Genomic DNA, 25,877 nt, shown 5'->3' with positions numbered 1-25,877 from the left:
CTATGGAAGCTGAACATCCCAAACATCCCAAAGCGGGTGAGCACAATTCACTATTGGCCCTAAATATTGTGTCAATATTGGGGTATTTTGACTATTGGAAATGACATCGTACTGAGTTAGGGGTTTAGGGTTGGGATTTTGGGTTCTGCTTCGTGCTCCTTGCATGAACTTGTTGGAGTGGATTAAAACACATTAAACTCAGTTTTACTCTTAATAAAGTGAGTCCAATAGGAGCCCCTGAACTAAAATGTTACAGGATGCGACGGTTTGCTCGGTCGGTAGAGGTGGGGTCTGGCTGCGGACAAGGGGTCGGTCCAGCTCTGGACGAGGGGTCGGTCCCACTTGGGACGAAGGGTCGGTCCCACTTGGGACGAGGGGTCGGTCCGGCAGCAGACGAGGGATCGGTCTCACAAGGGGTTGCGCGGTTCGGCTGACGGGGTCGCCCGGAGAAGCAGGCGACGAACTGGGGACAAGGGAGGCCAGGCCCTTGTCGGGGGCTCTCAGGACTGGAGGGTGCACGGCAGAAGAACTACCGCGGAGACAAGGTAAACACGCAAGTCCAACTTTATTGAGGGAGAGGCAACAGTTTTATAGGGGCTGGGGAAGGCTGATTGGTTGAAGCCACACCCTGTTCTGATTGGTTGCCGGTGAAAGGTCAGTGGGCGGTACTGGACGGGGGAGGGGTGGTGGTTAGGGATTGGCTGTCGCTGTTGCTGGGGGAAGGGGCAGGGTTTAGGGATTGGTGGCTGCTGTTGCTGGGGTGGAGGGCAGACTTGAGTTTCCCGCCCACGCCTGGCTGTTGCTGCTGTCGGGGGAAGGGAAAAGGGCGGGCTGGATTTTTCTGCCCACACCTGGCTGTTGCTGCTGTCGGGGGAGGGGAAAAGGGCAGACTGGATTTCTCCGCCCACGCCTGGCTGTTGCTGCTGTCAGGGGAGGGGAAAAGGGCAGACTGGAATTTTCTGCCCTGCGCCTGCGCAGGGAGAAGGAAGAAGAAAGGTGCCGCCCCACAAGGCATCGGGTGGCGCCATCTGGGAGGAGGGGCGGCCGCGGAAGCATGGCTGCCGAGAAGGGGAGACCCGAGGGCACTCTGCGCCCATGCCGAGCTTCCTTCAGGGGTGGCGGTGGGCCCGACCAACCACCCTATTATGGGGGCAGCAGAATTAGGCCTACCGCGGCCGCTCCCCTGCCAGGCCAGCAAACCACACTTCAGCCCGAGGGGTGACCGCAACAGGAGAGTTATAAGAGAAAATGATGCAAGTGCTCAGCATACAGCTCAGTACATAGTAACTGCTCAGTCATTGCTGGCTCTAATTAGCATTGGTTGCTAAGAGATGCCCATGGCACTAATTGTTCTATAATTGGTTTGGACAATAATTGTAATGTGTAATTTGGGAAATTCTTGAGATATCATAAGTCCTGCAGACAGTGTGGCATTGCTTCCAAGCAGGTGTAGATTAAGACCTAATATCAATGCACGATGGGCCTTGAAATACAGAAAAAGTCAAATATTTCATTTACTACAGGGGTATAATTCTTACTTTTTGTAGATATGACCAGGTTGATGGGTTCACTAACAGATTCATAATAAATATTGCCTGTTTATTCACTCCATTCCAAACTATAGTTCCTTGAAATGAAAGAAAAAATCAGTGATACAAGCCAAGGAAATTTTGAAAATGAGTAACAGTTAGGGAGGAGTTGTAATAAAAAATGAAAAGGATAATTTTTCTGTAACCAACAATGGCTCTAATGAAAAATAAATTTTAAAAACTTAAATAATTCTTATTTTAAGAGACATGTCAAAAGAACACATAGAGAATTAAGGAATAATTCCAAATATTGGCAAAAATTTAATATAGGATATAGTTAGTGACTTACATTGGTGGAGAAAGCCTAAAGTCTTTTATAAATGGTAGAAGGCCTGGCTCACTATGGATAAAAGGAAAATTAGACAAGCAAATATATAATCTTTGGGAAGAAAAACTACTTTTGATATATAATACCAAAAAGATAAAGCATAGGAGAAAAAAATGGTATAGGAATTTACAACTTAATTGTAGCAGAAAAACTAACTTAAATAAAATACACTTAAATTATAATGTATTATACTATATATAACTGGGAATAAAAGATGAAATTTTTAAAAAGACAATGTAGAATTGCCTTAATATAAAAATATCTTATAATCAGAAAATAATCAGCACTCTCATACACTGCTGACGAGTTCACAAAATGGTTCTATAGATGAGCTATTTAGAATGAAAAGGTAGAAAGTATTGGGTGATATGATTTATATTACTTTTTTTATTTACCTATATCTTGTCAATTTTCTAAAAGTCCTAAGTCAATAATAAGCAAAATATACTAAAATATATAAAACCTCATAACACATGTAGACAGAGTTAAAGAAAGGGAAAATAGATTTTCCTTACTTCTACTTACTAGCTACGTGACTTCGAGAAAGCTATTAAATTCTCTGTTCCTCAGTTGCCTCATCTATAAAAATGAACCAATAGTAGCCACCATCGGTTGCAGGGATGAAAGGACATAAGGGCTTAAAACAATAAGAACCCAATAAATGTGGTTAGCAATTATCTTTCCCAATATCATTCCTCTCTAAAAAAGGGGAAAAAGGGAGAACTGTTACTGAAGCATCAAAGAGCTCTTCATAAAGAGATTTCCAAAATTAGATCGTCTCGAAGCTTACACTGAAGAAAATTGTTAATGAATTATTCTATTTATTTGTACCTTACATTATGCTTTAGAGTTGCACATTCCTGAAACCACATTTTAATCACCAACGCTAAGTACCCTGAAGCTGTTGAAACTGACTATATACAGTTCATGGACTAATTGAGATGCTTTACTGTTTAGTGATAACAATGAAAACTAATATATGCAAAACTCATTAAGTATGTATTTTATGCATTACTAAATGTTTCCTTTACAGTTTTGGATATGAAATTAAGCTAGTTCTTTTCTGTGTCATTTCAATTCTAGCTTTAGGAACTTGGAAATCTTTCTCTCAGTTTACACTTAGAATACAGTATTGTCAATACAAATCCCCAGATATGTTAAACAAGACTTATATTCAATGAAAATAGTTTTGATATATAAATTCTCAGAGAATCTTCCCAAAACAACACCATAATAGATCAACCTGATGATAATAAACTGTTGTTACACTAAAGTTCTTCATTTTTAAATACAATTCATTGAGGGGTCAGCCATAGGCAAATGTAGTCTAGCCATCCAACATTCCCGTTTTTCTCATTCATGGTGAAATTTATCCTAGAAATTTCTTTACAATTTTGTAGACAAGAACAAAAAAGGAAAAAAAAATCTGTATTCACTCACTATTTTGATTAATTCCTTTGCATATTTTACCAGGTAATTTGGGAAAATAAAACCTCCTGCAACTCTGATCTAATGAGGACATTGCCAGTTCCTAGGTTGTGCTGGGATCAAAATGAGCTAAAGGGAGCTGGGGAATGTTCCTGAATAAAAAAGAACAAAGAAAAGGAAAGTTAAAAAGGGACCATTGGACCATCACAGCCTGCATGGTCTCTGATACCTGTGTTCTCCCATCTATTTTCTCCAGATGCCCAGGGGTCTTCAAAGATAACACTGGAGAGGTATTTGAAGAATTTGAAAGGGCTGAATGAAATCACACATGAGTTCTTTGTCATATCATTATGCAGTGACTCAGTTTATCTCTTGCTACACAGAAATTATGGATGTAAACTGTATAGTTAAATGAAAATCAAATTATTATCAATTTAAAAACAAAATCCTCAAGGGCAAAAGTTAAATAAAAAGGGTCCTTGGAGGTGGACCTGCTGCTCGCTCCTGCGGCACCCCTGTGAGCCCGAGGGCAGTAGGGATGCGGTGTCGGGGCGCACATGGGGCTACGGGGAGCACTCGCCTGCCCTTGGGAACCCCGTGTCCCGCCCGCGCAGCGGTACCAGGACCAGGGAGTGAAACCCAGACTTTGAGGCACTGGGAATCTTACTGGGACCTCCCATGTGGAGAGCAGGCATTCAAACATTTAAGCCACATCTGCTCATTCCCTATATTTTTGGATGTGACATTTCTGTAACCTAAAGCTTCTTTGAAGATAAAGTGAAAAAAAAATAAGACATTGGGGGAAGATGCAGATGAAATTGATTTCTTCAAAGTGAAGACTTTGATTGGAAAAGAGTGGAATTCAGAGAATTGGGATGGAGATATATGGGATGATGATATTGATGGAGACATTGAAACTCTGAATTCTGCTGAGACTTTACCACATAAGTCTGCCATGGCCTGCCCTGTCCAGATCATACCTTGCCAACCTTGTATCATCCAACCTCCAGCCTGCTCCAGGGAGTCTGAAACAACTTCCAGCCTTGAGGTGGGTACCAGCCAAACTGAAGCCTGCCCTGCCCAGCCTCTGGTCTGCCCCAAGGAGTCTGGACCTCCTCCCAGCACTGAGGCATGTACCAGCCAAACCTCCAGCATGCACTGCCTAGCCTCCAGTCTGCCCTAAGGAAACTACCTTCCAACCCCTGCCTGAAGAGATTAATCCTGACTCACCAGAAGAAAATGCAAGAGAATGCCCTGAGGGTGGCGGACTTGGCCCAGTGGTTAGGGCGTCCTTCTACCACATTGGAGGTCCGCGGTTCAAACCCCAGGCCTCCTTGACCTGTGTGGAGCTGGCCCATGAGCAGTGCTGATGCGTGCAAGAGTGCTGTGCCACGTAGGGGTGTCCCCTGTGTAGGGGAGCCCCACGTGCAAGGAGTACGCCCTGTAAGGAAAGCCGCCCAGCGCAAAAGAAAGTGCAGCCTGCCCAGGAATGGTACCACACACACGTAGAGCTAACACAAGATGATGCAACAAAAAGAAACACAGATTCCTGTGCCGCTGACAACAACAGAAGTGGACAAAGATGACACAGCAAATAGACACAGAGAACAGACAACCGGGGGGGGGGCGGGGGATAAATAAATAAATAAATAAATCTTAAAAAAAATAATAATTTATAACAAATGTCTCACAACAAAGCAAGGTGTTGGTGGTCAGTTGGTAGATGGGACTCATGTATGATGTTATGTATGTTTGCTTTGTAAGTTCAAACCTTTACTATATGTTAATTGTTTATGTATGGTCATGTGTAAATGATATAAAATAATAATAGGTTGTGTTGGGGGAAAGATACACCAAATGTAAAATACTTTGGCTAGTAGTAATATTTTGAGGATGTGCTTTAATCATTAGTTAAAAATATTTCACAACGATGTGAGATATTTAGGGTAGTATGAAGTATGAGAACCCTGCATAATGTTGTACATGTTTGTTTTGTAAATTCACAATTATTACTATACTCTTATTGTTTATATATGTATGTTTATATATGAGTGGATATCCTTCAATAAATTTTTTTTAATGGAAAAAAAAAAAGGGTCCTTGGAGTGGAGAAATTTGGGAAACATAGACATGCATTTTTTTGATATGAGGAAATAATTCTAAAATCCAGTATATTATTATGTTTTATTTATCTTGACTTTTACAATGCGTCAGGCTTACAGATGTTCTCTCCTTTAATTCTAGAAGCTCCCATTATCCCATTTTACAGGTTAAAAATAGAAAGTAACACAGATCAAGGTCACATCTTTAAGAAATTGCAGTGCTAGAATTCAAACCACTACCCCATCCCAGAATATTACCTGGAAACTTATATTTCCAGCTTTTCTTTTCATTGAAGTTTAGAAAGCTAATAAAATATCTTAGAGAATTTTGTTAAGGAACATATGAGAGAAAATGTGAAGAAGAGTCGTAAGTCAAAGGTGTGAAAGTAAAGGTTCCACAGAAACAGCTGAAGGGGACCTGAGGGTCCATAAAACTTCCTCCTTGTGGTTTCTAATGGGAAAATTGTACAGATATTGGGATAGCACAGAATCCACTGGCCTCACTAGGTCCCATCCTCTAAATATGAGCCAGATTCCCCAAGAATACAGAGTTCTTGTCAAAGGTATAGTTCCTTACTTCTTCTCCAAAGGGCTTTGCCAGTTGGGTCCTATTATACCACAAGACTTGCCCTTTTGGCCAGGAAAATGGCTGTACACTAACAGCAAGAGAGTTTCAGAACTAGGGATCTTCTTAAATGTCTGGTTAAGGGCAGAGGTGAAAAGAGATAAGACAATTAGAGAGAAGAAACTCGGGTAATTGCTTTCTGGTGTCATTGTTGTCACAGAGCTTTTGTCCCTACAGATTTCATGCCCCACTTTGCCATGTCCTTGCTGGATTCTTTCCTCACTTCCCACTAGACCTATCATGATCGTATGATTATAGGCTTTTCTTTGTTGACCTTGGAGTCATTTGTGCTGGAAAGAGAGATGTTCTGTTCCAATACCTGGATTAGAGGCTGCCTAGACCAATACCCTCAATTTTCAGTGAGGAACTTGAAGCCAGAAAAGCTAAGAGATTTGCCCAGCATGACACAGAAAGCTGATGATACAGTTTGATAAAAATATATTATATATGTGTGTACACGTCTGTGTTTACAAAACACTTTCATTTTAGATAGATACACAAAAATATATTCTCAAGTATACTTTATTCAGTCATCAGAGCAGCCTCTATAGTAGATAGGGCATTATTTCCTATGCGTTAAGTAAGGATTTCGAAGCAATGGGAGACAGAATAAACTAACTCATGACAGAGGCACAACAATACAGTTTTGATTATAGGTTTTGGAATCGGCCAATCTGGTTGAATTCTGGCTCTGCCACTTACTGGTTGTGTGATAATATCTCCAAACCTTGTGGGACTAACATTAGTAGACTTTTAAAAGAGTAGCTCTCATAGAGAAAATTTAATTGTATAATGCATACAAAACACTTACCAGAGTGTGTAGTTACATAGTATGCCCTCTATTCATAAGAATAGTTTCTGCTTTCTGATCTGTATTTCTTACCAACTATTATGCTGCATATCTAATATTTCATTTAAAATATCTACTTAAGATCATTACCAGAAGCTTTTACTTTAGAAGAAATGTTTTCTTCATTAACAAGGAGATCTTGAGTATGTGATTTAATGAATCTGTGTTCATCTATGTTATTTTCTGAACAATGGAGGAACTGGGTTTGTTTTGAGGATTAGATGAGATAAAAGTACCTGGACAGAACTTTTTTCAAGTAATGTTTCCATAACTTGGTGAGCTGTTTTTGCCTGTTTTGTTTTTTTTAAAAATGAAATAGAGTTTGATTTTTTTAAAAATAAGAAACATTTACTATTGGAAGGAGTGCACCTGCACTGTCAGTTACTAGGAAACAAATATTTTAAATAAGATCCCATACATAAGATCTCTATTCTGTTTCAGGGAAAGTTTTCCAGGAGGAGAGGAGTAGAGTGGTGAAAATGAGTTGATTATGTGATGAATCTTTGCTAATAGGTTAGTACTTGTAAGTTTCCCCTGATGAAGATTGTAATGATTTAATCCTGTCAACTCAGCAGATTTTTAAGACACTTTTGAAGAAATAATACCAAGAGGACGACATGTAGGCACAGTGGCAGACCAACAGAGATATTTGATCAGTAAGAACTATGTATGCTTCACAAAACACACTTTGTGAGACTCATGATAGATTGTTGCCTCTAACAGAAAATATGGCAGGATTCAATATGACCTATATTCCATTTGTGTATGGGGAAAATTTCTTATATCTCAACTTCACGTAGGTATAGGAAAGAATCAAATATATGCAATAGAACTATATGAAGTATAAAGTGTTATACAGATTATAAGGAAATATGTACAAAACCTGATTTATAAACCCTGGCATGTATAAAATGTCTCTGTTTACAAAACAACATTTGGGTCATAATAGAAAGCCTTCTATTTAAACTATTCTTAGTTTTAAGTATTTGATTTTATACATGAATTTATTTTATTGGAACATACAAACTTAACAATTAAAAGAAATTTTAAAAATCAGTGGAGAAAAGAACAGGTTGCATGGAGTCCTGATTCCTCCCATTTCTATATATATAATTCTGTGAGCATGTCTCTTCTCAAAGCATAATAACATTTTAGTGTTTTATCCTCCTTAGTTCTAGTCAAGGAAACTGGCCCCTAAAAACATATTCAACATCAGCATCAGTACCTCAGACAGATCCTTTCTTAGTGGAAACAAAGCCTGATGACATGAGGAATCAATGAAGCTACATTTTCACTTTTTCTCTCTGCCTCACAATTTCTTGTAACCTATAAAGGTTACACACACATTTATACTTCCATCTTCTTTCCTAGGGAAAACAATACCCACTTGCCAAGGTAGATGGAAACCCAGGTGCTGGTTCTCCTGAGCGCTGCAGTGATCCACAGGTTCTATGGTCAAGGCAGATGGCTCTGGAGTTCAGGGCCATGTCAGTTGGTCCTACTTTGGAGTTTGTGTTCCGGAGTGTGATGGAGTTGGACTCAGATGTAACCTTTCTACACAGGCCTCTTCTGTCACTTTTACTGGTCCTGTGGTTGGCATTTGGGTTGGTGTATATTCGGCAGATCAGGGTCTCTGAAATGTCCATGTAACGGCCAGGCCCTGGGCCTTAGCAAACTTATGGCTCCTACCATCTGGTTTCTTGGACTTAACCTGACCATCTGACAGGGAGGTGAAGAGGGTTAACCACCACACCAGGGAGCCAAGAGTGCCTACAGCTGCAAGCAGGAGAATTGCATCCATCATCCATGTGGATTCTAAACCCCCTCTTGATGTAGAAGGGGACTGGACATAGCCATCCCAGGTCCACAAGATGGAGGATTAGAGTATGGATTAGAGTGGACTTACTGGTGTTCTGCTGGGGAACTATTGTGATTATTAAGGGAAGAAATTATAATAGTGATGTGGAGAGGGTGGCCACGGTGGATGCTGATGGTTGGGAGAGGGAGTAAGATTTATGGTGTGGGGACATTTTTAGGAGTTAGAGTTGTCCTAGGTAGTGCTGCAGGGATGGATGATGGACGTTGGGTGTCCTGTCGTGGCCCACTGACTGGACTGGGAGAGAGTGTGGACTACTATGTGGACCACTGTCCATGTGGTGCAGCAGTGCTCCAGAATGTATTCACCAGGTGTAGTGGATGTGCTGCAATGATGGAAGAGGTTGTTGATGTGGGAGAGGTGCGGTGGGTGGGGTGGGGGGTTTATGAGGACCTCATATTTTTTAATGTAACATTTAAAAGAAAATAAAGAAGAAAAAAAGCAAAAAAATAATAATAATACCCACTTAAATATTATACTTAATTTGCTATAGTGTTCCCCTTTTTTATTACCTTTTTGAAGGCCTCGTTTTGATCTCCTTCTTCCTATAGACTATAGATTTATAGAACAGAGGTTTAGCATGGGGACAAAGATGACCTAGAATACTGGCAGCCACTTGTCCCATTCCCGGGAGTGGCTAGAGCTGTGCTGCATGTACACAAAGCAGCCTCTGCCATAGTAGAGCTGCCAAGTGGGAGAGACAGGTATTGAAAGCCTTGGACCTGCCTTGGACCTAGGACATTTTCAAGATGGAGGCTGCAATGAAACAAAAAAAAGACAAAGCCAAACAGCCAGTTGCAATGTCTTAGAAAATAAGGTCTGCTCATGCTTCTACTTGTCATTAGTCTCTACTTTTATCCTGAACCCAACTTTCTTTTCCTTTAAATTTTTCTCTTAACTGTTGTAGCAAGATAATATTTTTGAGATGGCACCTAATTCTTCACATAACCTTTCCTCCCCACATCTCTTTGGTCATTCTCTTCCTTCAGGCAGCTACGTTATAAGGTTCTCAAGTATCTTAGAGGGGCAGTGACAGTAAAAAGAAATGAAAATGGAAAAAGATAAGATAAAAAACATGAAGGAGTCTGCAGAACAACATATAGACAGAGCCCAAGGAAGATAGTACACAAATCAAATCAGTTTGGAGACAACAAGTGCGGCGGCTTGCTAAGTCGGTGGCGGTGGGGTTGCTCTGCCCCACGTTGGGCGCCAACTGCGGCGGCTTGCTCGGTCGGTAGAGGTGGGGTCTGGCTGCGGACGAGGGGTCGGTCCAGCTCTGGACGAGGGGTCGGTCCCGCTTGGGACGAGGGGTCGGTCCGGCAGCAGACGAGGGATCGGTCTCACAAGGGGTTGCGCGGTTCGGCTGACGGGGTCGCCCGGCGAAGCCGGCGACGAAGGGGTCGCCCGGCGAAGCCGGCGACGAAGGGGTCGCCCGGAGAAGCAGGCGACGAACTGGGGACAAGGGAGGCCAGGCCCTTGTCGGGGGCTCTCAGGACTGGAGGGCGCACGGCAGAAGAACTACCGCGGAGACAAGGTAAACACGCAAGTCCACTTTACTGAGGGAGAGGCAACAGTTTTATAGGGGCTGGGGAAGGCTGATTGGTCGAAGCCACGCCCTGTTCTGATTGGTTGCCGGCGAAAGGTCAGTGGGCGGTACTGGACGGGGGAGGGGTGGTGGTTAGAGATTGGCTGTCGCTGTTGCTGGGGGAAGGGGCAGGGTTTAGGGATTGGTGGCTGCTGTTGCTGGGGTGGAGGGCAGACTGGATTTTTCCGCCCACGCCTGGCTGTTGCTGCTGTCGGGGGAGGGGAAAAGGGCAGACTGGAATTTTCTGCCCTGCGCCTGCGCAGGGAGAAGGAAGAAGAAGGGTGCCGCCCCACAAGGCATCGGGTGGCGCCATCTGGGAGGAGGGGTGGCCGCGGAAGCATGGCTGCCGAGAAGGGGAGACCCGAGGGCACTCTGCGCCCATGCCGAGCTTCCTTCAGGGGTGGCGGTGGGCCCGACCAACCACCCTATTATGGGGGCAGCGGAATTAGGCCTACCGCGGCCGCTCCCCTGCCAGGCCAGCAAACCACACTTCAGCCCGAGGGGTGACCGCATTTCCCCCTTCTTTTCAAATAAGGGCCAGGATGGCAGCAGCAACAAGTAGCCGAGGCCCAAGAGGCAGTAAGCAATGAGGGAAGCGGGGCTGAAGAGGGAGGTGAGTATGATGGGGATACAAATGTACAATTTGGGGGGCAGTATCTTGCCGTTGCAAGCAAGGGTGGCCAATGTCCAATTCTTGTTGATCTCGGTGGCTATAAGGTCCATCTGCTTGTTAAAAGTCCAGGATGACAGCGCGTTACAGGTAGTTGATCTCTTCTTGGCGGCGAAGAGCGGTAGAGGCAGACTGTGTGATGGTCTGGAGGATCGCAGCGGTGAGGACAAGTCGCGTCAGGGCACCAGCGATGGTGGTGGCGGCAGCGTCGGGAATGGTGGAGACGTAGGCGAGGACAATAAGAAGGCCAAAGTCTTCACGGGCGCGAGAGAGGCCGATGTTAATGGGGCGGGCCAACATGGGGCGGCCCAATCTGCAACGCAGTAGGGGTTTAAGCGAAAAAAGGAGGGGGGCGGGGGACGAGAAAGGACGCTTTGGATGGCTGAGAAGAGGAGTGAGGTCGAGACAGGAGGAAGCTCCGCAAGCTGCGGGCCGGGGAAAGCGGGTTGCGGGCCGTTTAGCGGGGCTGGTGAGAGGGGTTAGCTTGGCCAGAGGTGGCGAGGGAGAGCATAAGGAGAAGGAGAGAGACTATGTTAATTGGCTCGGCAGCATGGCGAGGGTTGCGGCGTCTGCACTGACGGTAGAGTGCAAGCAGTGAACGGACTTCAGGGTTGGATGGTTGCCTCTCGGGGTGGAGGGTGAGCTGGCTCAGTTGGTGCTGGATCACTCGCATCTGGCGCCGTGCCCTGCGGGACATCCGCTGCTGAGGTGGCGGGTTTGACGTATCTCCCGGGGACCCAGATTGGCTGAGCGGCATCCTTGAGAGCGCGGCGATGGGAGCCGAGGTGCGCGGTGAGACGAGGGGTCGGAGCCGGTGGGGCTCCGACGGTGGTCGCGGGCCAAAAGAAGGCCCCGACGAGGGGAGGGCGGGACGACGAGCAGTGGAGCAAGGCAAAGGGGAGCAAGCGTGAAGGGGAGGAGGCAGAGGTGAAGGCAGGGGTGGAGGTGCTCAGGCACGTGCTCCTGAGAGTTTTATTGGCGCCTCTTAATCATAGCGGGTCGGTATAAGCCCCCGACATGGAAGGAGAAAGCCATCCAGCGATTCTCCCAGACCACCGTGGATCATATGAGGTCGCCAAGGTTCAGGAGCAGCAATGCAGAGCGAAAAGATAGGGGTGAGAAGAGAGGAGAGCATAGGGCTATGGTAGGGTTACTTCAGACATGCAAGCGCGTGCTCCCGAGAAATCCAAGGCTCCTCTTAATCATAGCGGGTCGGTATAAGCCCCCGACATGGAAGGAGAAAGCCATCCAGCGATTCTCCCAGACCGCCGTGGATCGTATGAGGTAGCCAAGGCTCAGGTAGCAGCAATGTTGCACGAGAGAAGTCCCAAGGTGAGAAGAGAGGAGGGCGTAGGGCTGTGGTGGGATTACTTCAGACGTGCAAGCGCGCGCTCCCGAGAAATCCAAGGCTCCTCTTAATCATAGCGGGTCGGTATAAGCCCCCGACATGGAAGGAGAAAGCCATCCAGCGATTCTCCCAGACCGCCGTGGATCATATGAGGTAGCCAAGGCTCAGGTAGCAGCAATGTTGCACGAGAGAAGTCCCACGGTGAGAAGAGGGGGGGGGGGCGCCAGGTTATGGAGTGAGGCTGTGGTGGAGTTGCCTTGCCCCACGTTGTGCTGTGGTGGGGTTGCTTTGCCCCACGTTGGGCGCCAGCTGCGGCGGCTTGCTCAGTCGGTGGCGGTGGGGTTGCTCTGCCCCACGTTGGGCGCCAACTGCGGCGGCTTGCTCGGTCGGTAGAGGTGGGGTCTGGCTGCGGACGAGGGGTCGGTCCAGCTCTGGACGAGGGGTCGGTCCCGCTTGGGACGAGGGGTCGGTCCGGCAGCAGACGAGGGATCGGTCTCACAAGGGGTTGCGCGGTTCGGCTGACGGGGTCGCCCGGCGAAGCCGGCGACGAAGGGGTCGCCCGGCGAAGCCGGCGACGAAGGGGTCGCCCGGAGAAGCAGGCGACGAACTGGGGACAAGGGAGGCCAGGCCCTTGTCGGGGGCTCTCAGGACTGGAGGGCGCACGGCAGAAGAACTACCGCGGAGACAAGGTAAACACGCAAGTCCACTTTACTGAGGGAGAGGCAACAGTTTTATAGGGGCTGGGGAAGGCTGATTGGTCGAAGCCACGCCCTGTTCTGATTGGTTGCCGGCGAAAGGTCAGTGGGCGGTACTGGACGGGGGAGGGGTGGTGGTTAGAGATTGGCTGTCGCTGTTGCTGGGGGAAGGGGCAGGGTTTAGGGATTGGTGGCTGCTGTTGCTGGGGTGGAGGGCAGACTGGATTTTTCCGCCCACGCCTGGCTGTTGCTGCTGTCGGGGGAGGGGAAAAGGGCAGACTGGAATTTTCTGCCCTGCGCCTGCGCAGGGAGAAGGAAGAAGAAGGGTGCCGCCCCACAAGGCATCGGGTGGCGCCATCTGGGAGGAGGGGTGGCCGCGGAAGCATGGCTGCCGAGAAGGGGAGACCCGAGGGCACTCTGCGCCCATGCCGAGCTTCCTTCAGGGGTGGCGGTGGGCCCGACCAACCACCCTATTATGGGGGCAGCGGAATTAGGCCTACCGCGGCCGCTCCCCTGCCAGGCCAGCAAACCACACTTCAGCCCGAGGGGTGACCGCAAACAAGAGCAGAAGAACACTGACCATTTATTGGATAGAAGCAAAATTGGCAACTGGAATCTTAAGAGGAACTGAATGTGGGGAGTCCAGATAGAGAGACAGTCATTAAGCAGTGAGGGCTTGAGTCCTGCAGAATTTCCTGTACCATAGTAGAGAATGCGAGAACAATTCCTACTTAACCAAGAGTGGCTGAAAGTAGCAGAGTCATAGGAGCTAATGGACCTTTAGGATTAACAAGAGAGAATCTAAAATTTTATGAGTTGCTGGTGTGGAGAGATGTCAAGGATAAAATGCATACATAACTTGACATCATTCAAGCCCACTCAGACTTTTTTTTTCTTGTTCATGTAGCTTCTTCTGCCTCTTTTCTTCTCATCAGACATAGGTTTGTTTGTTTTTTATTCATTTAAAAAAAATATTACATTAAAAAAATATGAGGTCCCCATTCACCCCCACTACCCCCACCCCACCACTCCCCCCACAGTAACATTCTCCCCCATCATCATGACATGTCCATTGCATCTGGTGAGTACATCTCTGGGCATCGCTGCACCCCATGGCCAATGGTCCACACCATAGCCCACACTCTTGAACACAACCTGGGGACTAAATGGAAAGGTTCATGAATAGACTGCTTTTTTTCCTGTTGGAAAAAAGAGGAGAACACAACATAGAAATGGACCTATATAAAGACAATGAAAAATGAATTTCCTGAGCACCTGAGTTTGTGGATAATTTGTTAAAGACTCTTGAGTGTTTGGTAAGTGTTACATTTCTCCATTTGCATGGTTTTTATATTCATTTTGGATATCCATGTTATAATAGACAACTGACTATACCAATTCATTCAATGATTTCTTTAATATAACATGTAAGTTATTTTCAATTTTTAAAAAATATCCTTGAATATATTTACTCTGAAACATTTCCAACATTTGGAAACAGAAGCCAGCTTCCAAGATAGCCCTCAGTGATACTTGCTTCATGGAATTCATGGGCTTCTAGATTTCCCTTACATATTAAATCTACCCAACCATAAAACAAAGAGAGCATTGGCCTCCGCCTCTCTCCAGCACCTATGTGCCAGCTGTGTGAATGATCATCTTGCAAGCAGGTCCTCCAGCCCAGTCAAGCCTTCAGATGGCTTCAGTTCAAACCAACTACTTGAGTACAATCTCTTGAAAGGCCCTGGGCCAGAACCACACAGCTAAGCTGTTTCTAAATTACTAACAAACAGGAACTGTAGGAGCAATAATAAAGAATTTTCATTTGATATCACTATATTCATCAATAGTTGTTAAAATAGCAGATAAATAACACTGAGAATATAGACCACTTAGTCAAACGGAGTCTTATTTTGTGATTTTTGGAATATATTACAAGATTATTTTCAGAATCAAGAATCTTTTATTTTTAATGACTGAAAATTCAAACTAACTGAAGCAGTAAATCTATTGGCTCATGAAACTGAGATAGTCAGAGATTAGAATCAGAAGGTCAAAAAACATGATGAAATATCCTATTTCTTAGCACATCCTACAGAGTCAATGTCTATCTTCTGCTAATTATTTTCATGGTGGCAAAATTGGCCAAGTTCCAGCTCTCACAGCCTCACTCTACATCATCCAAAAGAAAGAGTCTTATGGAAGTTTCCACCAAAAAATAAAAAAGGAAAGGCTTCTTTTTCCCAGAAACCCCAGTAACCATTTTTCATTTCTCTTGCTTTGATTGGGTTATGCCCTCTATTTTTCTGTCTCATGATTGCCTTAGACCAGACGTTCTCAATCTTTTTTGTTCCATGGACCTCTTTGCCAGAAAGATGAAAACATTGGGCCCCTTACTAAGTCCACACTACACTGGTATTATTTAATAAATATATCACACCCACACCAATACATCTCACAAGAATAATGTTTTTTTTAAATTTTCAGTTCAGGAATTTCTGACTTAGGCCAATCAAGAATCAGTCCTGAAAAGAATTGGGACCAAACAATGATTGCTGAGATTAGAAAAGGGTATTACTGACACCTGGTCTATAAAAATGTCAAGACACTTGTCAAAGGAAGATATTTGAGTGCTAGCTAGTAAAAGAATAAATGAACCACTAATGTGTGTAATATAACTCTCAATGTAATTAATCATGTTGTACATGTCTTTTAAAGTTGTGTCAGTTTAAAAGAGTGTAATTTTTGGTGCTATCCTTATTTTTACTCCTCTAATATATCACACTGTTCTTGCTTTAAAAACATATCTTAATCTCTGAGTATATTAATGTTGGTACTCTGTTTTATATATACTTGTACTCATCTGCATTCTTTGTCATGGTTCTTTTTGTCTTGTTTGTTTGTTTGTTTGTTTTAGGGGCTCTGTCTAGTGATCTTTGGCCACATTTTCACATTGCAGAGTGAGGCACTACCAAACAAGATTCACAGTTTGCATTTCTTGGTCCGGGATTGTTCTCTGACGGACTTTACTGCTCTATAAACTGGAAAGGACTTCACAGTTGTTCTGACAGATCCCTACTATAACCATCAGCAAGGTTTTTCTCTTGTACAGTTTTACTTCTACAGAGGAATTCTCTAGGCTTCTGCCCAGAAGATACCATCCCATTTAGGAGTGTTCTGAAAGTTGAATAGTGAATGGGCTGGGTGTATGGCGAGAGTAGGGACATCATGCAGAAAGAATCTCACTTTTTACCTGGTAAAAATTACCCTAGTTTTTCTGTTTACAGCAGTGCCTCTTATATATGCTAGAGGGTCCAAAGCCCATAGTCCCTGATTCCATTCTACAGAGAACAAAGCTCTAGTCTTCTTCTAAAGAGGGGAAGAGATGTTGTGGGGGAGGGGGAAATGGTGGCCTGGATGCAGTTTTAATTCATTTATCTGAAAAAAGAGCTATTTCTTTTTTAAGAAATGAATATATGTTGTTATAATGTATTAGAGCCTAAACATTTAATAGCCATGAAAACTGAATTTCCCTCAGAATGCTACTGAAAACCTATATGCCATATGAATCATTCATTTTCTTTTTCCTTAAGCATTTTCAGAAACATTACTGAATATAAGTAGCAGGATAATTTAGACTTAAGAAGAATCAAAATACTAAAATTGTACTAAAGTCCTAGGTTGACACATTTACTCAGCACCTATCAATTATGTGAATGCTATGTAGCAACTATCAATTATGTGGAACGCTATGTGCCAGACACTGCTCAGAACCTGGAATATTAGGGAACTTGTTAATGTAAGTGATAGAGATCAAGGTGAATTGGAGTGCCTGCTGTGAAACAATCTTCACTTCCCTGTATGGAACCAAAAACAGACAGATATATAATGTCACAGAAACTGAGACTCCTCCCCAAACCACTCTAAATGATGCCAGTGTTCCTGCTAGAAGAAGGGCCATCTTAAAGGATTAGAGAAAGGGTATTGTCAAAGTCAGCTTTAAGGACACATACCAACATAAAAAAAACAGATAGGAAAGCATAAATGAGCATTACACCTAATTGTACTTATTTTTTTCTTTTAAATTTGATGTATTGGTATATATGTTTAAGATAATAAAACCATACTTTGATTCAAGATATAAATCTTTCTTATTTCTAATTGTTTTAACTTACTGTAAAAGGACACAATTTCAATATTTTATTTATGATTTTAAGTTTCACATTCACAAGTGATGAGACACTAATTGTTCTGTCATTGTTTTTGACAGTAATCGTAATGTTTGGTATCAGACTGATTTAAAAATATCAATAGGATTAAATTAAATGAGCAAGATGCCCAACTTCGTAAATTACTGCCAGGATTGATTTGACTTTACTGGGTTAGCCAGGCTATTGTTTCTTTAATACCCCAACTACTGTCTGTGTTTCTCTTGTGAACCTATACTATGTAAAAAAGAACACATTTCTTGATGGGTGAAAGTCAATTTAAAATACACTGGTAGCTTTTAATCACATTTAGTGTTCTAAATTTTTTCTTGTAACATTGACATGAGCTGTCCATAAAACCACAAAACCCACTGAGACCTTTAGACTTATTTGCAGAAAGGTATTTGATAACTTCAGCTTTTATGTTCCGGTTATTAGTCCACTTTTTATTTTCTAGTTGTGGAGTCAATGTTATTAACATTTTCCAGAATATTACACAATTCTTCCATTTTTTGGTTGTGTTTTCTTATGACTGTGGATGCGTTTTCTTAAATTTCAAAATCTCTCTCATACTTAGGCTTTCCTCTAAATATGAGTAATCTTGACTTTCCTGTAACATATGCCACCATATTTTATCTATTTTCATAAAATTCTGTCAGTCAAATCTAGTTATCAATTTTTCTTCTCTTTTCCAATATATTTCTGTTTTTTATTTTTTCTTTCTATTATCCTTATGGTTTGTATTCACATTTTTTTCCCAATTACTTCAATTGAGAGCTCTGTTACTTCATTTTCTTTCTTGTCAAAATAAGGTACCTTTGAGCCTTCCAGGTAAATGGCATCAAAATAGGTAGGCAGAGTCCAACTCTCATAAAATAGAGCAGAGAAATGTCAAGCTCCTATCTGAGAGAGCTGCTTTGGAAATAGACAGAAGGGAAACTGTTCAGCATCATCCAGGAGAGAACTGGACAGATAATGAAGGCAAACTAAAGCTGATTTCTTGGATCTGTATTTTTTTAAAAGGTTCCTCTTTTTGTCTCCTTATTTTACACACTAAAATCCAATGCATCACCTGTGGATGTCAGGCTGCTGGGTGATTGGCTGATGAACACCAGGAACCTGAGAAGCAAATTAGGGAGCTCAGATAGAAAGCTGTATTTTCTTGGTTATTTCTTTTTCAGTTGTTGGTGCTTTCTTTCTTGTTTGTTCTGCTTCCCCTTTATTTGCTTGCTTTTTCTCTATTTTACCAATTTTTTTCTACCTACTTTATTTCTTTCCTTCATATATTTATCTTCTGCCTTCTGTTGTTTCTCTATCATTCCATCTCTATTTGTTTTGCCTTTAATTTTTTTTCTTTCTCGCACTGTTTTTTCCTTTTTTCTTTCTTTTCTCTTTTTTTTTTTTGGTTTTTTTCTTGGTTTCCTCTCTTCTCATTATTCTGGCCTTTTAATTCACTCTATGTATTTTTCTCTATTTTGTTTCTTATAGCATTTTCTCTATACCAGTATTTTTTTCTTAATACTTTGAATGTTACGATTTTTTTACTCACATTAATTATTTATTTTCATAGGTCTTGTATGGTTCCTCTTCTACCTTTTTTATTATAATTACTATTATTCTATTTCTCTTTTTATCTCTTACCTTTCCTCTTCTCCTAATATTTTTTGAAGTGAACACAGACAACACCAAGAAAACAGAAAAAGAGGAATGAAGTATCACAGGGAAACCTTATCCAGCACACAAAAACACCAACAAAATAAGCACTAGAGTAGAAAAGGAAGCTAACCAACCAAATAAGCTCATCAAGATAAATGGATGCCTAGACACCAACAAAAAATTGCAAGCCATATTAAGAAACAGCAAGGCATGGTCCAGTTTAATGAACAAACTAAAAACAATGAGGAGATGCAGACTTGGAACAACTAATCAGAGATAGCCAAACAAATATCATGAATCAACTTAATGAATCAAGGAAGATATTAAAGATATTAAGAAGATACTGGGAGAACATACTGAAGAAATTGTAAACATATATTAAAACATAACAGATATGATGGTGAGGTATGGCACAATCCAAGAAGTCAAAAATACACTGGAACCATGTAACAGCAGATTTGAACAGGCAGAGGAAAGAATCAGTGATGTGGAAGACAGTACATCTCAACAAAAATGGACAGTAAAAGAGAAGGATAAAAACATAGTAAAATCCAGCAGGAACTTAGGGATTTGAATGACAATGCAAAATGCACAAATATGTACATTATAGGCATCCCAGAGGGAGAAGAGAAGGGAAAAGGAGAAAGTAAGAGTTTTGGAGGGAATAATAGCTGAAAATTTCCAAACTGTTTTGAGAGACAGGGATGTACATGGGAAGCATAGTGCACTCCAAACAGTATAAATCCTAACAGACTATGCCAAGACATATGCTTGTCAATTTGTCCAGTGCTCAAGACAGAGAAAGAATAATGAAAGCAGCAACAGTAAAGAGATCCCGCACAAACAAGGTAAGCTTGATAAGATTAAATGCTGATTTCTCATGTGAAATCACAGAAACAGGACGGTAATGGTATGACATAGTTAAGGAGCTAAATGAAAAAAACTTCCAAGCAAGAATTCTGTATCCAGCAAAGCTGGCATTCGAAAATGAGGGAGAGTTCAATATATTCACAGATAAACAGAAATTGAGTTTGTCAACAAAAACCTGCCCTTCAAGAAATACTAAATGGATGTCTGCAGGTTGAAAGAAAAACAACAGGAGAGAGAAGGATGGAGGAAAGAAAATTATTGGTAGGAATAACTAAAAAAATAAAAACAGCATATGGCATACATGAACCTAAAAATATATATATGGCTGAAGTAAGTAAATCCTTGGCAGTAATAACATTGAATGTTAATGGATTAAACTCTCCAACCACGAGACACAGATTGGCAGAATGAATAAGGAAATATGACCTGTCTATATGTTGTCTATAAGAAACTGACCTTAGAAACAGGGACACAAGGAGGCTGAAAGTGAATGGTTCAAAAACAATTTTGCATGCAAACAATAACAAATAAAGGGCAGGAGTGGCTATGCTGTTATCAGACAAAATAGACTTTTAAAGCAAAACTATTTTAAGAGACAAAGAAAGATACTATATATTAATAAAAGGGGTAATCTATCAAATATGAAGAACAATCATAAACATTTATGCACATAACCAGGGTGCCTTAATATATATAAGGAAAGGGAAGCAGACTTGGCCCAATGGATAGGGTATCTGCCTACCACATGGGAGGTCCGCAATTCAATTGCCAAACCTCCGTGACCCCTGTGAAGCTGGCCCATGTGCAGTGCTGTTGCGCCCAAAGGTGTCCCCTGCGTAGGGAGCGCCATGCGCACGGAGTGCACCCCGTAAGGAGAGCCACCCAGAGCGAAAGAAAGTCCAGCCTGCTCAAGAATGGAGCTGCACACATGGAGAACTGACACAACAACAAGATGACACAACAAAAAGAAACACATTCCAAGTGCCGCTGATAAGGATAGAAGCAGTCACACAAGAGCAAACAGTGAATGGACACAGAGAGCAGACATCAGGAGGGGGAGTGAGGCGGCAGGGGAAGAGGAGAGAAATAAATAAAAAATAAATCTTAAAAAAAGGTAGTGGAGAGAATGTCTGTAATGAAAGTGGGAGAGGGGTCCAGCTAGCTGACAGAATTGGCACAAGGTAATATCTCTGTGTGGTAACCTCTATGAACCCTTGCTCTTTCCTCCCTCCCTAAGGACTGCTTCTGATATGCATGAGAAATAGAGGTGATGAAAGGCATGGGCATGCCTTTTCACCAACACTGGTATGTCTCAGTTGGCCTGGATATTCCAAAACTATTTCATTTGTCTTATTTTAAAAAACATATTAACCTGGGTGGTTCTTGGTTTTTACAAAATTGACTAACAATATTGGCTAACTGGCTTATAATATTAGCTATCATTTCTTAACTATTACCATAAGCCATGCACTGGGCTAAATCCTTTTATACATATTCTGTTTTAGTTTTTGTATCAGTTCTATGAGATAGAAACAGTTATTATCCATATTTCACAGGTGAGGAAAATGGGTCTCTGAGGGATTATTGCTTAAAGCCACAAGGCTACAAAATGGCACATATAGGACTAATAACAACGTGTCTGATGACTGAAAAATGAATACATTCAATCACTCTTCACTATAGTCTCTCAGACCCACTTTTCAATGCAGCAAAGCTATTAGGAAGATGACATTTTCTGTCAAACTAAGGGAACATCCTCTATATCTGTGGCTCAGATATAATCACATCATTATAGCTAAATAATAATTTCAACAAAAATTATATCACCTCTGGAGATTTTACTCTATACCAAGCACTAGTGCAAGCATTTACTGGATCGATTAATTCCTCACAATAATCTATGGGATAATTATTATTCCAATTTTACAGAAGAAACTGAGGCACAAAGGGTCCAACTATCTTGCCCAAGGCCACACAGGTACTTATTTATGTTCTACCCAACACAGATTACAGCTGAATAATATTTATTCAAGATCTTTACTGCCAGTTCAAGGACACACAATAGGTTCTAATAAAATGTAGGGCAGAAAAATCACTGTCTTCAATTCCTTGTCTAAATTCTCTTCTAGAACTCGCTGCAAACTTGGACAAAACAGAGAATCCTCTTACTCAAATCTTCATCTCTAGATTCCTAAGGAACTTTGAGTGTCGATAAGAAAGATTGTTAGTTTAGGCTTAAGCGATGATTCATTGGTTTTGCTTCAGCCAGTTCAGTGACTGTTTTTTGAACGGCTCATTAAACTGATAATGAGGATGTCCCATTTATTCAGTCAAGACCAGAATCAGACGTCTTCAACCTCTTTCTTGCTTTTGTGCACCTGAAGTGTCAGTACTATACCCTCACCAGTTGCAGTGACTGGCTATGGCAGTAGTTCTCAAATAGGGCAGGGTTCTACCCTTGTGATCCTCACGGGCCTTAAGGAAGCATTTGAGAATCGAAAAATGGGGGAAGGCAAATGTCTTTCAAAAAACTGTCCACCTCCTCAGATTATTATGCTCCATATTCCTTTTCCACCTTAACATTCTCTGCCCTGAATGCTGGATGAATTACTTTTAATTGGTTTAACTCCTACAGACATGATTTATATTTTGGTATTCAGAGTTGTTCAATCTTTGTCATGGTGGAGTTTTCTGTTTAACTGAGCATTTTTAAATCCTGATCTTTCTAGAAACCAATAATGACCAAAATATTGTTCTAATAACCAATAGATAAACTTATTAGAGCAAGAATGGAAAAGGAGAAATAGCCTGGTCAACAAGAACCATTGCGTAGGTGAACTATTCCCCAAAAGATATATAAATGCCTGCACAATTGTCCCAGCTCAAAGCCTCATTGTAAACACCAGCTTGGAGTCAGAAAAACAAATGTCCATGAGCTAGCACAAGGTCCCTTTCCACAGCTTTGTCATGGCATTTTTAATCTCCTTATTCCTCAGACTGTAAATGATGGGATTCACCATGGGGATCACCACAGCATAGAATATGGACACCACCTTGTCCCTGTTTAAGTAGTGCCTTGAATTAGGTCACATGTACATGAAGAGACCAGAACCAGAAGAGGGTCACAGCAGTCAGGTGGGAGGCAAAAGTGCTGAAAGCCTTGGTTCTACCTTTAGCTGAATTGATTTTAAGGACAGCAGCAACAAAGTAACTGTAAGAAATGAGAACCACAAGGGCAGACACCACACCAACAACTACACCCATAATGAAGGTCACCACCTGGCTGGCGAAAGTATCAGAGCAGGACAGAGCCAGAATAGGGGGAAGGTCACAGAAGAAGTGGTTGATCATGTTGGGCCCACAGAAATCATGATAGACAGCATATGTCTCAATCAAAGAACTAAGGAATCCACCCACATAAGACCCAGCCACCATCTTTAAACAAAGTGTGTGTGTGAAATGAGGGTGGCGTAGAGCAACGGGTTGCAGATCGCGGCATACCGGTCATAGGCCATGGCAGCCAGGAGAAAGCATTCAGTCAGCCCCATTCCACAGAAGACAAAATATTGCATGGCACAGCCAATGAAGGGAATGGTTTTCTTCTCTGTGATGATGTCAGAGAGCGTTTTGGAGCTGTGGAGGACACTTAGCACATGTCCAGGAAAGACAGGTTACAGAGGAAGACGTACATGGTAGTGTGCAGGTGGGAATCCATCTGATGAGGGCAATAAGACTCAGGTTCCAGTCAATGTCATGAAGTAGATTCCCAGAAAGAGCACAAAAAGGAAAATCTTCATGTGGGGATCATCTGAAAATCCCAGAAGGGATTTTGTTTCTAACTGCAGCCATAGACCTGCTTCCTGCACAAGGAATGAAGCAATCCTACAGTCATATTTTGCTTGTCATTATATGAATGATATTTCCTGAAGGTCATATAGACAGTTGATGTACAGTTAACGTCCCAGCCATCTCCTAAGCAAAGTCCTTTCAGAGGAAGTCCGTATATAATAATCGTTTGGCACTGTTTAAAATGTTTACACCATATACCTTGTGGTCTAAAAGAGATTAGGAATCAGAAACCTGAGAGGTGTCCTCAGTTCCATTCCTAACCACTAGATGACTTTGGAATAGTCACTTCACCCCTCTGAGTCTTCATTGGTCACTAAAGCCAAGAAGAGTCAATACCACTTTTCATAATGACATCGATCTTTTAACCCTGTCAAAAGTATATAAAGGCTGATTTGCTTCGATAGCAAAAAGTAAGCTATTCAAAGGCAGGTAAAGATTTTTTTTTGTTGTTTATTGATCTATCTTGAGGGCCTAAAACATTTCCATAAGACCCAGTAAAATTTGTTGAATGAACAAAGGATTTTTTTCACTGATTATCAGCAGAACCTAGAATAGTGTTTGCCTATAATGAATGCTAAATTATAATAAAATAACCACAAACACTTATTGAATGCTTCCTGTGTACCGGACACTGTACTAGGGATTTGATTTATATTAAGCCCTCTAATCTTGTTAATAGACCCTGGAAGTGAGTAGTGTTATTCTGCCTCATTTACAGATAATAAGGGGAATAGGCTATATATTTTTAGTTGTCATTTGTTACATGAATGATAAAAGAGAGAAGGACCTGGACATACTAAATTATTTCAGGCAAAAGTATCCTGGAATCTATGCTGTAAGAGAAGAAACGTTGGCTGCTCTGCTCTGATTACATCTTTTCAACCTTTAGTTCATCTGCATTTTCCACTGTCTATGCCTGGTTTCTGGTTCAATTTTTTTTGTACTTTAGCCTCAAACAAATAGTAATACCTGCTTCTGGAACTTCTGTTTCTTTGTTACCAAGTTGGCAAAATGGCCTTTGGAAGGTGATTATTTTAATGGGTAGAGATAGCCACATTCTTCCTCTGAGAGGCTGCCCTCTGTTACTTACTCTTGGGTCCATGGTTAACAACACAACCATCTTTAGAGCCAAACACTTCTGAGAGCTAATTGTTCTCAAGAGTGATGGTGAAAGGGCCCAATCCATCACCAGAGCATTCTTTCATTCCCCTATATTATTCTCCTCTGAGCTTTTCCTGTTCTGGGTCCAGGAAGATTTCCCTTTTGAGTTAGTGGGCAGCTTTCTGCTTTAAGATTCCCTTTGTTAGATGTAAGCCATACACACAAACATACCAGATCTTGTACTAAAATATAGTTGTTAAAAACAAAGGTTCCGGGAGCAAGATGCGGTTCAAGCAGTTGGACACCCGCCTTCTATATGGGAGATTCCAGGCTTGGTTCCCGGTGCCTCCTAAAGAAAAAAAAAAACAAAAACCAGACATGAGCAAACAGACAAGAAAGCCATCTCAAGGGGGAGGGGGAAAAACTGCAGGCTCGCAAAAGTTTCAAATTCTGGCCCTGCCTGTTTATTAATATAAACGGGCAATGTTTCTTAAGCTTTTAAATATCAATTTACCCATTTGTAAAACTGGTGTGATAATAATATCTACTTCAAAAAGGTAGTTGTGATATTTAAATGAGATGTAAATAAGGTCTGGGCACAGTGCCTGAGGAATAGAAATCCCTCAACAAATATTAACTAATGACATCATCAACTCTCTCCCTGAGCATGGCCACATGATGTCTATCCTTTCTTACTTTTCATTGTGATTAATTTCATTGTGATGAAAACAGTTCATTTTCTATTTAATATTTTGGGTGCCATATAAGTGCTTCTACTACCTGGATGTGTCACTGTGGGTGAGTCAATTAACCTCTCAGGGCCTGAGTAAATTACAACAATTTTCCAAGGATCCCTCAAGCTCTGAAGGTCTGGATCTGTAAGCATAGCTAAAATTTTAAGAAATTTATTTCCTCTTTTTTTAAACTTTTCCTAAATGAATACATTTGATAAGAGTTAATTGTTTCTACATGAAGGGGTATAAATGCTGAGACTCTTGACACACAAGGCAATAGGCTGAAATTAGGGAAGGGAATTTAGCAACTAAGATAGTTGAAAGAAAAGGAGGTAAACTGTCTCCCAAATATGTTATGAGCAA

The 25,877-nt window shown here is 42.1% G+C and overlaps 1 pseudogene; it reads right to left on the bottom strand.

The window, feature by feature from the left end:
* Positions 1 to 22,743: 22,743 nt before the first annotated feature.
* LOC101416891 (olfactory receptor 5A2-like) lies at positions 22,744 to 24,781 on the bottom strand (annotated as a pseudogene).
* Between the last annotated feature and the right edge of the window lie 1,096 nt (positions 24,782 to 25,877).

The sequence above is a fragment of the Dasypus novemcinctus genome, chromosome 10, assembly GCF_030445035.2.
Source record: "Dasypus novemcinctus isolate mDasNov1 chromosome 10, mDasNov1.1.hap2, whole genome shotgun sequence".
Taxonomy (NCBI): Eukaryota; Metazoa; Chordata; class Mammalia; order Cingulata; family Dasypodidae; genus Dasypus; species Dasypus novemcinctus.
Note: the sequence above shows the minus strand (reverse complement) of the source record. Positions and strands in the feature narration are given on the sequence as shown.